Raw genomic sequence first — 13,516 nt, 5'->3', positions numbered from 1 at the left:
AAAGTGTAAGGTAAATGATGGTTGATCGGGCGGCTGGCGGTGTTTGAGCAACGGGCGTGACGTCACACGCGCGCTCCGGAAGCGGCCGAGCCGTACGCGCCGCCGGTAGCGGAGTCCCGCGCTCCCTGGACCGACGATCCTGCTTATTGTGGTCGAGTGCGCCAATTGAATCGCGTGTCCGTTGCTCGCGCCCAACGTGCCCTCTTCGACTTGCCGTATTTTGAACTTCGATTTTATTATGGCTTTACATGAAAGTGGCGATGTGTAAAAATGAATAGTTTTATATATATTTTTATTGTTCTGTTATCGAAAACTATCTGTGCGCAGGATATTTTTGAAACCGGTAAGAATACCACATTGTTTTATAAACTTTATTTATTGCTCTTGGATCTGCTCAATATTATTTGCATTTAATTGAATACATATAGGTATTTATTTCTTGGACCATTTATAAAAGCTTTCAAATTTCACGTTGACTACTAAACCAATTAGTACCGCCTATGTTATAATAAATTGCTATTCAGATATTTATAGTGTCCATTCATTAAAAACTTACGGAATTTTAAGTGTCCGTATCAATAAAATTATAATAATTGACCTAATATTTTGTTCATAGAGGATAAGTTATTGTAATCAAATCAAAGGTTTAACAACCCGTAGGTACGTATTTCCCCATGATAATCTGTGTAAATGCTGAATAATATTTGAAGAGATTTTCACGGACAGATAAGGTACCTACTAACCTACTTAGTGGTATTTATAAAATGATGATAGGTAATATTCTATTAATTTGAAATACAGTATTAATTGCTTACAACTGACAAATCACAATACTTATAGCTGGAAAACGTTTCAAGCATTATAATAATATTAGACCTGTATTGGGATATCGGTGCTCTTTAATGTATAATGCGAAAACAGACAACTAAAAATAACGTACAAAATATGATAAATATCTAAGTACAGTTTTCCGAAATTCTACTAATACACCTGCGTCTTGGTGCTCTAACATATGCGCTATGACTACGCCTTAGGATCTCAAACTTATTTCGTCCAGGTACATACATCCAACATTGAGAATAAATTACTTTCTGATGATCCCCAACAAGTTAACGTTATGTATGTTTTTCCAATACATAATTTGCCACCAGGCGCCGGGCGCGCGCGCAAAATGAAAGTTCAAATTTTGAAAGGCTTTTAGTATACATTTTGCAGTACCACAATGTTTCCACGTGTAAATTGGTAAACAATTTTAAGTGAAATCTGGTATTACGTTACGTAAGTATACGTATTACGTCCCCAATTTCTTCTAGACCTTTTACCCTCCCCCGCACCCCGCCATATTAAAACATAGAATCTACACAAATGATAAAAAGTTCTTGAATATAATTCTTGCATAAATATTTGATAAGCATTGACTCCAACTAAATAAAAAAGAGAATAATATTATAAGAAGATAGATATAGAAAATAAGAAGATATTTTTTACACCGTGGTCCGATTTAAATAATTAGTTTTTCTAGGGTTTCGCGTAGGTTCGGAACGGTCCCAGCATGATTTAATGGTATAGAAACCTTTGACTTTGAAGAGGCAGAGAGTAGCTCCTCAAAATCAAAAAGGAATTTGATGTTTTGTGTTGGGTTCAATAGGTAGGCTATAGTTTCAAGATACTACCGTATTTAGAACATCGTTGTTTAACCTTGAACTTCGAAAATGCACAAGAGAGATTTATCGGAATCAAATATGATTTTAAGGATTCTTTTGTGGTGGATCCAGCATAACTTTAACATACGATTATATTAAACATGTTGGTGTTTGAGTAACGAAGATACAGCAGAGAACTTATTTTTTGATTGTAGTTTTTAACACTTCATAATATGTAAGTTGGTAGGTAGGTACATAAACTAGAATACTAATGCACCAGTCAGCGGCAAGGGTACAAGGGTTGTATTTTGATATTATAGTTAACGGTCTCTATCGGCAACGCAGACTTTAACGATACTATTGTAATGATACCTATAATCTATACTTCTATACTATTATATAAAGCTGAAGTGAGTTTGTTTGTTTGTTTGTTTGAACGCGCTAATCTCGGGAACTACCGGTCCAAACCGAAAAATTCTTTTTGCGTTGAATAGCCCTTGTTCGTGGAGTGCTATAGGCTATATATCATCACGCTATACCCAATAGGCGGAGCAGAATGGCTAATCTCAGGAACTACCGGTCCAAACTGAAAAATTCTTTTGCGTGTTGATAGCCCTTTGTTCATGGAGTGCCGCATCCGCATCCGCTTTGGAGCAGCCGCTAATCTCAGGCACTACTGGTCCAAACCGAAAAATTCTTTTGCGTTGGATAGCCCTTTGTTCGTGGAGTGCTATAGGCTATATATCATCACGCTATACCCAATAGGAGCGGAGCAGTAATGGCTAATCTCAGGCACTACTGGTCCACTCCAAACTGCTTTGCGTTGCGATGCCCTTTGTTCGTGGAGTGCTATAGGCTATATATCATCACGCTATACCCAATAGGTGGAACAGTAATGGCTAATCTCGGAACTACCGGTTCGAACTGAAAATTATTTTTGTGTTGAATAGCCCTTTGTTTTGGAGTGCTCTAAATTATATATCATCACACTATGACCAATAGGGAGGAGCAGTAATGGCTTATCTCAGGAACTGACAGTTTGAAGTGAAATAATCGATTTGTGTTGGATATCCCTTTATTTGTGGAGTGCTATAGGCTATATATCATCACTCTATGACCAATAGGAGCGGGGCAGTAATGAAACATGTTGCAAACACGGGGACAAGTTATTAGTTTTGAGAGCTTCCGTTGCGTGCGCTGCGGACACGGTTAAAGTTCTGCAACAATGATGTATGACGGGCTTGTTCCTCTTAAAAAGTTCTAAAAATATATTATAAAACATAGTCCCCGCTGCATCTGTCTGCCTGAACGTGTTAAACTCAAAACTACCCAACGTATTAAGATGAAATTTGGTATGGAGTCAGTTTGACCCTGAGAACAAAACATAGGCTCACGGGAAACCACTACTTTTATAACGGAAAACTTTACCCTGAAAACTTTTATAACGCGGGCGGGGCAAAAGCGGAATAGTATATATATATATATATATATATATATATATATATATATATATATATATATATATATATATATATATATATATATATATATATATATATATATATATATATATATATATATATATATATATAATCATTTATATATATACATATATATATTTGAGAATAAAAATTTTTAACCTTAGATAAGATTTTTTCCAACAACTTGCCTTTTCGGGATTTGGTAAGACCACCTATATGACGTTATTTCACTCCTTCGATCATAAAAAAGACCGCTGTTTTGAATAGCCTACTTAGTTAGAAGAATAACTCGTGCATTGGAAAGTTTAAAAAAAGTGGAAATGACATTGCACACTACACATCCATTCAAACTGAAACACATTCTTGCAAATTGAGCTGGTCAAATCTCATATTATACGAAAAACATACCACCTACAAACATACGAGGTCTCGAATATCGTAGATACCGGATCAAACAGCGAGAGGTGGCGGCTCTATCGGCATAATTCTGTAACTTCCGTCGATTGACACGCCTTATATTGGTCATTAACTCATAATAATCTTAATTTATATAATAATGTTCTAAAGCAAATGATTGATGGTACTTAACTTTCTAAAATTATGTTCCAATTGATTATAATTTGCGTGCGTATTTTAGAGAAGCAGATGCAATTTTATTTAATGATTTGTGACCTGTCCATATATAATGGTTCTTTTTGATTGATGATATGAATTACAGTGCGTACCTAAAACTTGGCTTACAAAATGTGTGTGTACTTAGAACTTTCAATTACGTAGTAGGATCTAGGTCATAACACCGCAACGCGCTTAGCATCTTGTAACCTACGCTAAGTTTGCTTGCTTACTGCTGTTTGGCAGCATCAATAAACAATGCGGATCCAATTTTACCAAGACGCGACTTATATGGAAACCCTATGTGCATAGTGAATTGAATCTCAAAATTTTATGCAATTTCTATCGTTAATCATGTGATCTATGCCTAGCCATAAATTAAAATGCAAAAATAAATGTGTATTGTAATTTTAGTGGAAGCCGTATTAGGACACAGTGCGGAACTCCCTTGTAACGTCACTGCTGAGAAAGAGGATGACAGACTAACGATACTAGCTTGGTACAAAAATAATTCTTCAACAGCATTTTACAGGTATATCTGATCATTTATATATTTATACGTCTATAGGAACTGCTTTTTATTTCTTTTTATGAATAGAATGATCAATTTAAATATAATTTAAGCACAAAAGTTTAAATAATTCAAATTTTATAAAGAAAACTATTGAAAAGAAGACGCTATCACTATAGAAACACTCACTACTGTGATGAATGTCACTGGTTGGGAATTGTGATCCAGCTAATAAGGTACGTAGTTAATTAAGTCACGTTTCACGTCGTTTGGACACCTGTATCCTTTCTCAGTTATGAAGGTATTAGGATGCGATGTGAGCATTGTCCGTAATAATTAACGGATATGCAAGTCCGCAATCCACGTTTCATCAGCGTGATAGACCGTGGACGAGAGGTCAAAGTATTCCTATTGACATTGCTGGCACTGCTACCAAGCTTAGGCCCTGGGCCCGTGGCCAACAGTGGGGCATCATACACTATTGCACATATCATATTATTATATTATAGGTGTTTGTAAGTTATACACCTACTTAATACAAGGAAATAATCCAACATGAATATAATTTGTACCAGCAGTCGAGACCTCCGGGAGGGAGCAGGAATTACCTCGTCCACGCACGGTGACCGGTATCGTCTGCTCACTGCGGACTCCCTCGGCCTCGACAAGCTACAAATCATCACGGTGCGCCCTTCTGATGCGGGACTATACCACTGTTTAGCTGATTTTGCATCAAGTCCTGCCCACAAGACGTATGTCCAGCTTCTAGTCATTGGTAAGATTAAGTATATGTCTTTATTTTCGTAATTAAATTTAGAATATAATGTCATATCTCACGTAGGTGGCTAATAAATATCTTTTGGAGAGAATAACCGTATATAAATAGTTCTTTAATACGTTATTACCTATGTAGAATATGTAGTACTTACATGTATGGACTCACAGACATGTAGTTAGTTATAAGTCCATTCGTTTATAGGTAAATACAAACATAGAGTCTTTAGATAAAGGCATGATTTTCTCTGCCGTTGTTGGAAACATAGATCGGGATGGAGGCAATAGCTGTGATCGATGCCGCCGCACTGTCAGGCTCAAATTAACGTAATGGAATGATTACAAAAGGTAGTAGGTCCTTCCTAGACAATAATATTACCACCATAATAGAGACTACATGCACATTTCTCCAAAACAAATGCATTTATATGAAGGCAGATTATATAATAATATAGTATATCCTTTATTAACCTAATTCTAAATTTTCGCCTGATATAAGTTGGGGCATTCTATCAGCCCGATTATTTGCAAACTACAGAATTTGGTGGTGGTGGCAGGTTTCTCATATGTGAGAGTGTGTTTGGGTAGGAACCACCGCAACGTCTATTTCTGTCGCCAAAAAGCAGTCTTTATTCACTGTTGTGTTCCAGTTTGAAGGGCACTGTAGCCGGTGTAATTACTGGACATAATAAGACTTAACATCTCATGTCTCAGGATGGCGAGCGCAGAGGAATACCAAACAATACTTTGTAATTCAAGGTGTTGGATGGTGTTTCTACCGTTTATTGGCGATATCGCTTACCATCAGGCGAACACGAGACGAGCTTCCCGTCAAAGCAAAAAATAATCAAATCAAAAAATAATATGGATTTTGGATTCACTAGTTGTCTCTTCACCTATCCTTTAGATGAAAGCGTGAATTATAAAACTACATGTACTTAAGTACGTACAGTACAGTAGTCTAGATAACGTTATTAATTCATATTCTCAATAAAAGATGCTTGTCCATCCAATATTGACGGCATAGTCGATCGCATCGCTATCTATTTTTGTAACAAGTCCGTAGCTTACAAACGAACAAAATGCATCGGAGTTTACCTATCCAGCGAAATAACAGCCGCGCTTCGGCTAATTGAGGGCCGGCTAATGAGGATGCTGACAGCGCCGGAACCATTCGCTCCATTTATTAAACCATTGCGCGACGTAAACATTACAACAATATTAACATACAAATTAGTTTTGCGTCATCGCAACCTAGTATGATGCTGTATTGTGAACGATAAAGAAAGTGAAAAAACAGTACATTTATATAGGCAAAAATATTATTGATTAGTGTGTCGATTAACCAACATAAAAACTCGACGCGACGATGGCAAACCCAAAACAATATTTATCATACGAGTTCTTTTGATTATAGAATATTTCTCTATAGATAATTGTATATAAAATTTACGTTCTGTAGTTGATATACCTACTTTTATCAATTCCAGGAAATATAGGACATTATCTTCGTTAAACGCAGCGCATACCCCAGGTGTCTCTACATTGCATATGAACATACGTATACCTAGAGCATACCATTTCCACGCGGGTAACGTGTCATACCGCTTGTATTACTGTATGTGCTGTGTTATTTATAGCTGTATTAATCAGTGTCTGTGGCAAAATAATGATATGATCCTGTTTAGTCATACATATTACTCGTTAAGAGAGGTCATTCCATATTCAGCAATTCTCAGGGTTACTTAATTAACCTATCGCCTTTTATCATTGTGAACCAAGATTTAAAACTTTCACTCCCAAAACCTTTTTGTTTCTCTTTTGTTTTTTATTGTGTGGTTTTTGCTGTTCTTTTTTTCATGAGTGAAGCTGCATTTACTAAATGAATGTTTCCTAATGGGGTGCTTGGAGGCCCTTGACCAAAGGTGCATATCTCTATCAAGGAACGTGCCTACACAGTGTGTGTGCCTAAATTTGCAGCTAATCTTTCTCTAACCATAAATTTCTAAACGGCCACTAGACCAGGGGCACTATATGTATATGCTAAGAAAGTATTGATCAGATAGCATTCCCCGGCAATCTGTAATTTTTACGAATAGTTTTTAAAATGTACTGAAAAATTCAGATAATTGTAGCCATGGTTTTAGATTTAAAAAAATTATAAGCCATAGAAAATTATATTACATTACACTATATTTATTACCTATAAGTTATCGAAAACGAAACAATAGATATTACCATAACAAGAGGTTGTTAGATGTAGGTTATTTATGTACTTTAACAAATAAGATTTTTTGGTGACCCTAAACGTATTATTTAATTATTCTTTTTTAAATCAACAGAACCGCCACGTGTATTGTGGGTGGTGCATGATAATAGCACAGAAATTGCAAAGGCGACCGCTGGCGCTCAACGTCAGTCGAAATCTAGGACCTTACTACGTTGGCGAAACTGTTCATCTTTTTGTGTTGCTTTTGGAGGTAATTACCCATCCTTTATTGATGTCACCATATTATAATACAATTAATTCATGGTATCGTAAATAGTTGTACTAACGCTAACCTGTCGTGGGTTCGATTCCCAGGTCAGACAACGCTTTTGACATTGTATGATTTTTTCTAAAACGCTTTGCGTCAACTGGATCTTCCTGTCGGAACCCTGTCAAAGCCCAGAATAACAGACAGGCAGCAGATTATGAGAAAGATAAACCCTCTCTGCATTATGTTTGTAAAAGGTACGTACGTCGTCCACACATTGGACCGAGATGATGGCAGAGGGAACAAGAATACTGCATTAATCTCCTAAGAGTGATTAGAAATAATGGTTCTTTTGTTGTCTATTTATTAGTTTTGTCTCGTTAGTCTTATAAATACCAATAAGAGAGCAGTTTGAACATAAATTTATCTGTTTGTTATCACAAAGGTAAGCCCTGCCACGCCATCGGTGGACCGAGGAACGAGCAACGGTTAAGAACACATCAACTCCGCTGTCGGAACATCGTAAGGAGTGACATTATGTACGGGCCTCTCCGACGCGAGGATCACGGCCGCATACTCACATGCTACGCGCAGAACAATGAGAAAACCGCACCGCTTTCCATTGACGTCGTCATTGATATGTACTGTAAGTAGCATTGATGTTCAGACGCACGTCGTGCATCTTGGACCTTAGCTGATGCAATTTTGTATGTGACTTTGAACGCATAGATACCTATTTGGTTATATTACAAATTGCAATCCGATCCGACGATCTCAATAGATGTGATACACTTTGTATACGTAGACATAGCATTTTGTTTGTTACATTATTCTTTCCATTTTGAGGACCCGCCTAATTATTTATTTGTAGATGAGGTTTTAAAACAAAATTACATACTGATATATACTAAGAATGCCTGGCTGATTATAAATTTCTTAGTGAGCTTATTTTCACATCTTCATTAAGCAAATAACTAACATGTATAGGCTGCGTCATATCTGATACTATCGCTAAATTAGAAAGTTATTATTTTTTGTATCGATTCATACACTGACTATATGTACCCATATATGACTGTGCAATTTGTTGACTAAATAAAACAAATCAACTAAACTTTCTATTCAAAAGGATTTCTTTAGTATTGATAGATGTATTAAACATCTATAGTACACTGGTCTTAATAGTATAATCTTTTATATCGGTCTGATAAAAAATCAGGCCAAAAACGTATTTTAATATCAACTTACTTAAAACCAGTCAATAGCCACTTTCAATTAAGTTACAATTCTAAAGTACGAAGTATGAAAAACCTATACTAATGATTATGAAGAAATATAAATAATATTTTTATGAATAAAATCTTTACATATCTGTAAAGTTCATAACATCTTACACGTCTGTAACCATAATAATACAATCGAAATAACAAGGAAATTGCTTGTTTTTTCTATGTGCCCGACGATATCCTTGGATTGTAGAAGTATCCACCTAGGTACATGCTTGAATAACTTCTGTAATGATACAATTAGTTGTCAAGTAATTCTCTAAAAATAACAACAGTTTTTTGAGCTTTTCGCGGGGAATCATGTGGTGCAGTCTGGTATGTAGTTATTTATGACGACCAGTACCACCGGAGCTGGTGTCGCTGCGCGTGGAAGACGGCGCGTCGGGCAGCGTGCAGGGCCGAGTCCGTGCTGGGGACGCGCTCCGGCTTCAGTGCCGAGTGCTCGGCGCGCGACCGCCGCCCCCGCTCACGTGGCAGCTTAATGACTCACACCTCTACAATTTGGAGCAAAACGTTACCGTAAGCGCGTTTTATAAAACAAAACATTTTTGAATAATACTTTTTTGATTTACTGGCAACGTACACATATTCGGAGGTCCGATTTTCAATTGATAAATTAAATCAAAATTTGTTTTTGTATCCTTTGAAACGTGAATAAATCTAAGGTAGATACTGTCTTACAATGTATAAGTACTAACTACCATGGTCTCCCTGTAATATTTAATAAATTTACTACCCGATGTTGTTAAATTTCTTCATTTCCAAAAATGCTAATCGTTAAACACTTGTAGAAAGAGCCGTCCCAGAGGTTGGTGGTCAGCGACGTTGTGTTGACTATAAGCCAAGAGCACGATGAGTCGCATAACCTGCTGCGCGCCAGCCTATTTGCGAGGGAATGACAGCTTTATATGTGCACAAGGCCTGCCACTTACTGTTTTATGTGAGTTTTAATTTGCAAAAATATATTTTTGCATGAAATGCAGACTAAGATTGAGTCTGCATTTTCTACTTATTACAAGACCATAAACTAAAATAATAGTATTAAATTTTGATGCATCTCTAATACAGATTTATAAACTCGTGCACACAGAAGGTAGCGTTTAAAAATAATGTACTGGGTTGCTAAATTATTTACACAGTTTCGCTATAAAACATAATATGTGGGTGCGCCTTATGAGATCACAACATGATTATACCGCTGTCAAACTATAATTGCATCGTAAACTAGTTGTCCTGTTTATAATGATGAGACATTATGAATGATTTGTTGAATTAATCAATTAAAAATCTGTTTCAGATGCACCTATATTAAAAAATAAAGTAGAGGCGGATGTAGATAACGGCACCTTGGCAGTTGTCAAAGGTTCGGATGTATCATTGGCATGCAATTATAAAGCCAATCCATCAGTGTACCAACTCATTTGGTTTCATGAGGTATTTCCTTTTAAAATGTTATTTTATCACTTCTAGCCAAAAAGGTGCGCACTGTTTAGAAATATCTTGCTTTTTATAAAATCCAAACTGAAATATTTTATTAATCTTTATATACTTAAGTAATACTGTTATGAATTTCAGGATGATATTTTGTCAAACGTGGATACTGATAAAATTCAAGGAGTTCTAGACCTAGTGGACGTTAAGGAATCTGATGCGGGCGAGTATGTTTGTGCTGCGACAAGCGACGAGGGCTCCTCCTACAGCGAACCTCTAATCATCGATGTTACATGTAAGAATTTACCACTAAACTAACACTTTTACTGAAAATGTAAAAAACGTACTGCAGTTTAAATATATTACAAGTATAATTTTCAAATACATTACACTAAAATCTGAAGATTGACCTAGAGTTAAGGAAATTTAAAAGTTTATGTACAAACTTGTTCGCTCTCTAGCAAAATTATTGTTATTCCTAATATTAAGTTATACACATTTGAATTAATAAATAAATTGATATTTTTATTCAGTTAACCCAAGTGTACTAACCGCACAACTTTTAGCGATACTGCTGTATATTTACATAACGTAAGCAAATGACGAAATAATATATTCCAGACCCAACGTACTGCGAAAACGACGGTACAATCGAGTACGGTGTAGGAGAAAACGAGTCTATAAATTTGACGTGCATCGTGAAGGGGAATCCCGAGCCGACGGCCTACCGCTGGGTAGTAGTCAATGAATCCGTTAATGCCAGTACGCTCCGGAACCATCCTCACACTACGCTCGAGACGGAAGACAACACTTTATTATTTCAACGGCCAAATGACACTTCGTATAGTAAGTTATTTACACTTGAACGATGATTGAATGTAATACGATGGATAATCTTAGTATTTTTTGACCGACATTTACAGGGGTCAGGTGTGGATGTTTATTTGCACGCCACTAACGAGTTTAATGTTTAATAATCATTCATTAGTTTCAGTAAAATTAAGTTTAAACGTCTTCTTTAGCGTTCTGCTACCTAAGTTAAAATTAGTTCGGCAGTTTGACCAAAAAATAACATAAATAAATACGCATTCGTATCAGGTTTTATATTAAGAAGTAGATATATTTAAGTATTAAATATATGTATTATAAACATATAAGTACGTTTATAATACTGATCGTTCTGTTTTCAGACACTATTTTCTGTTGGGGACTGAACAACATTCCTTCGAAAGGCTCACCACACACTCCGTGCTCTTTCTTGGTGACCGACGAGACAATTCCACGTCCACCTACAAATTGCGCAGCAGTAAAAACTAGAAATCAGGAAATTATGGTCACTTGCGAGAAGGGACACGATGGTGGTCTACCACAGGTTTGTGTAAACTTATAGCCAAATTTTTAATCTCATTACTGGTAAGTATCTAATGTTTTTTGGCGTGTGTCATGTTTAACAATCCAGGAATAAACGCCCAGACCGAATGCATTTGATTATATAGATAAAATAATTTTATATGTTTATTTTGTTTTCTTTACAGAAATTTAAATTTATTGTAAAGGAAACTGATTCAGAACAACATCTAGTATCAATAACTAACGTGGAACCAGAGTTCATGATACCCGACCCAAAGCAAGAAAATTACAAATTCGTTGTAATAGCTTTTAATGATAAAGGAGAAAGCGCTGAAGTGGAACTTGGCCGAGATGATATTATTATTGAAAGTGAAGGTAAGCGTCGTATAACTTAGATCTACTTTTAAAATAAGATAATTATCACAAAGAAATACTTATATATTTTTGTTTGTATCGACGTATCATTCTCACTAGAGCGCATAACTTGCCAAATGTCAGCCCCAATTAGAATAGACTAGAATTTATGTGTACGTAATCATATCACTTACCCTCGCTTTACCGTTTCGTGTTTCTAGCAATAAAAAATATGATCAAGCAACAAAAGTGATATTAATGATTCATGTAAATTGCTACTATACCAGAAACCCGGAGCGCGGTGGCGAACATAACGACGCTGGCGCTGGCGCTGTGCGGCGGCGTGGCGCTGGTGGCGCTGGCGGCGTGCGGCCTGGTGCTGCGCGCACGCAGACGGCGAGGCGGCGCGCGCCCCGCCCGCCCCGCCCGCTCGACGCACATCCGCCGCTCTGCGCTTACACCACTGAGGGTGATTTTTTTAACATTTCCGATAAAATGAAAAGTGTCAGAATTATATAAGTTACTAGCTTTTGCCTGCGGTTCCCCAAACGTAGCTTACAGCATTCTCACTCCTATTAGAAATAAAAAGTGAAAATCGGTTTAGTAGTTCCTGGATTAGCGCGTTCAAAGGAACACTCTTCAGCTTTATTTATTAGAATAGATACTTACCTGCACGTAAATAATTTGGTAGGTACCTTCATCAGTGTCCGTTCATTGATATATGAGGAAAGCAACAAAATTCTAATTGAAACACTCCTTATGTATAATTAAGTATTCAAATTACTTTTTAAACAGCCAAAGGTGAGTGCAAAATTGAAGTTTTATATTATGTGAGTCGCGAATTTCTGGCAACTGATTTCTAAAGTAATTCAACGCATCACACGAGGTCCGTCCGAATAAGTAAAACCCTAAGAACATTTTTATTCCAACATATTCTATAAAAGGCATAATATTTAACGCCTCTACAATTCAGCTGATTTTCGATCCTAGCATTTTCTAATCTCTTTCCAAATACATATTTATACAATAATTATAATTTCCAGAATCTAACCAAGTGCAGACGTACCGACGGATGGAAGCGAGTACAATGTGCGGCGGGCATTTCGGAAGGCAGTCTCGAAATACCCTTCAAAGAATTTCGACGTTAGAAGAACCAGTTCCATGCATTCGGCGCGTTACATGCACGACGTGGAACCAGAAATGGTTAACAAGTGTCATGAAATCCGACGCAATCCGAATTGCAGAGTGCATTTCTTGCAAAATATCAGTAGAAAGAGGGAAATGGATGCAATGGGCGATCACTTTGTTTTGCATACTACCCCACACTAACTACAACACTCCAAGACCGGTAAGAGATAAAAATATTTTAGGTAGTTCTAAAATATCCTCCGACGGTTTATATTTTGACGATACCCACCAGTTACTTACCTTTACCTACTCGCTATTGACGATAATTAAAAAAATAACCGCTTCAATGGCTTTTGTTACAGATGAACACATTCTATACGATGCCAAGAAAAATGCGCCATAAACCAGCAAAAGAACTTTGACGAGAATTCTGAGATAACACAATCGGACGGGTTTTCGTTGCCTCCAC

At 36.7% G+C, this 13,516-nt stretch overlaps 1 pseudogene; it reads left to right on the top strand.

Moving 5' to 3' along the window:
* The first annotated feature begins 205 nt into the window (after nucleotides 1-205).
* LOC119192821 lies at nucleotides 206-13,067 on the top strand (annotated as a pseudogene).
* Nucleotides 13,068-13,516: the final 449 nt, after the last annotated feature.

This window comes from Manduca sexta, unplaced genomic scaffold (genome assembly GCF_014839805.1).
Source record: "Manduca sexta isolate Smith_Timp_Sample1 unplaced genomic scaffold, JHU_Msex_v1.0 HiC_scaffold_323, whole genome shotgun sequence".
NCBI lineage: Eukaryota > Metazoa > Arthropoda > Insecta > Lepidoptera > Sphingidae > Manduca > Manduca sexta.
The sequence above is the reverse complement of the archived record's forward strand: the minus strand, read 5'-3'. Positions and strand labels throughout refer to the sequence as shown.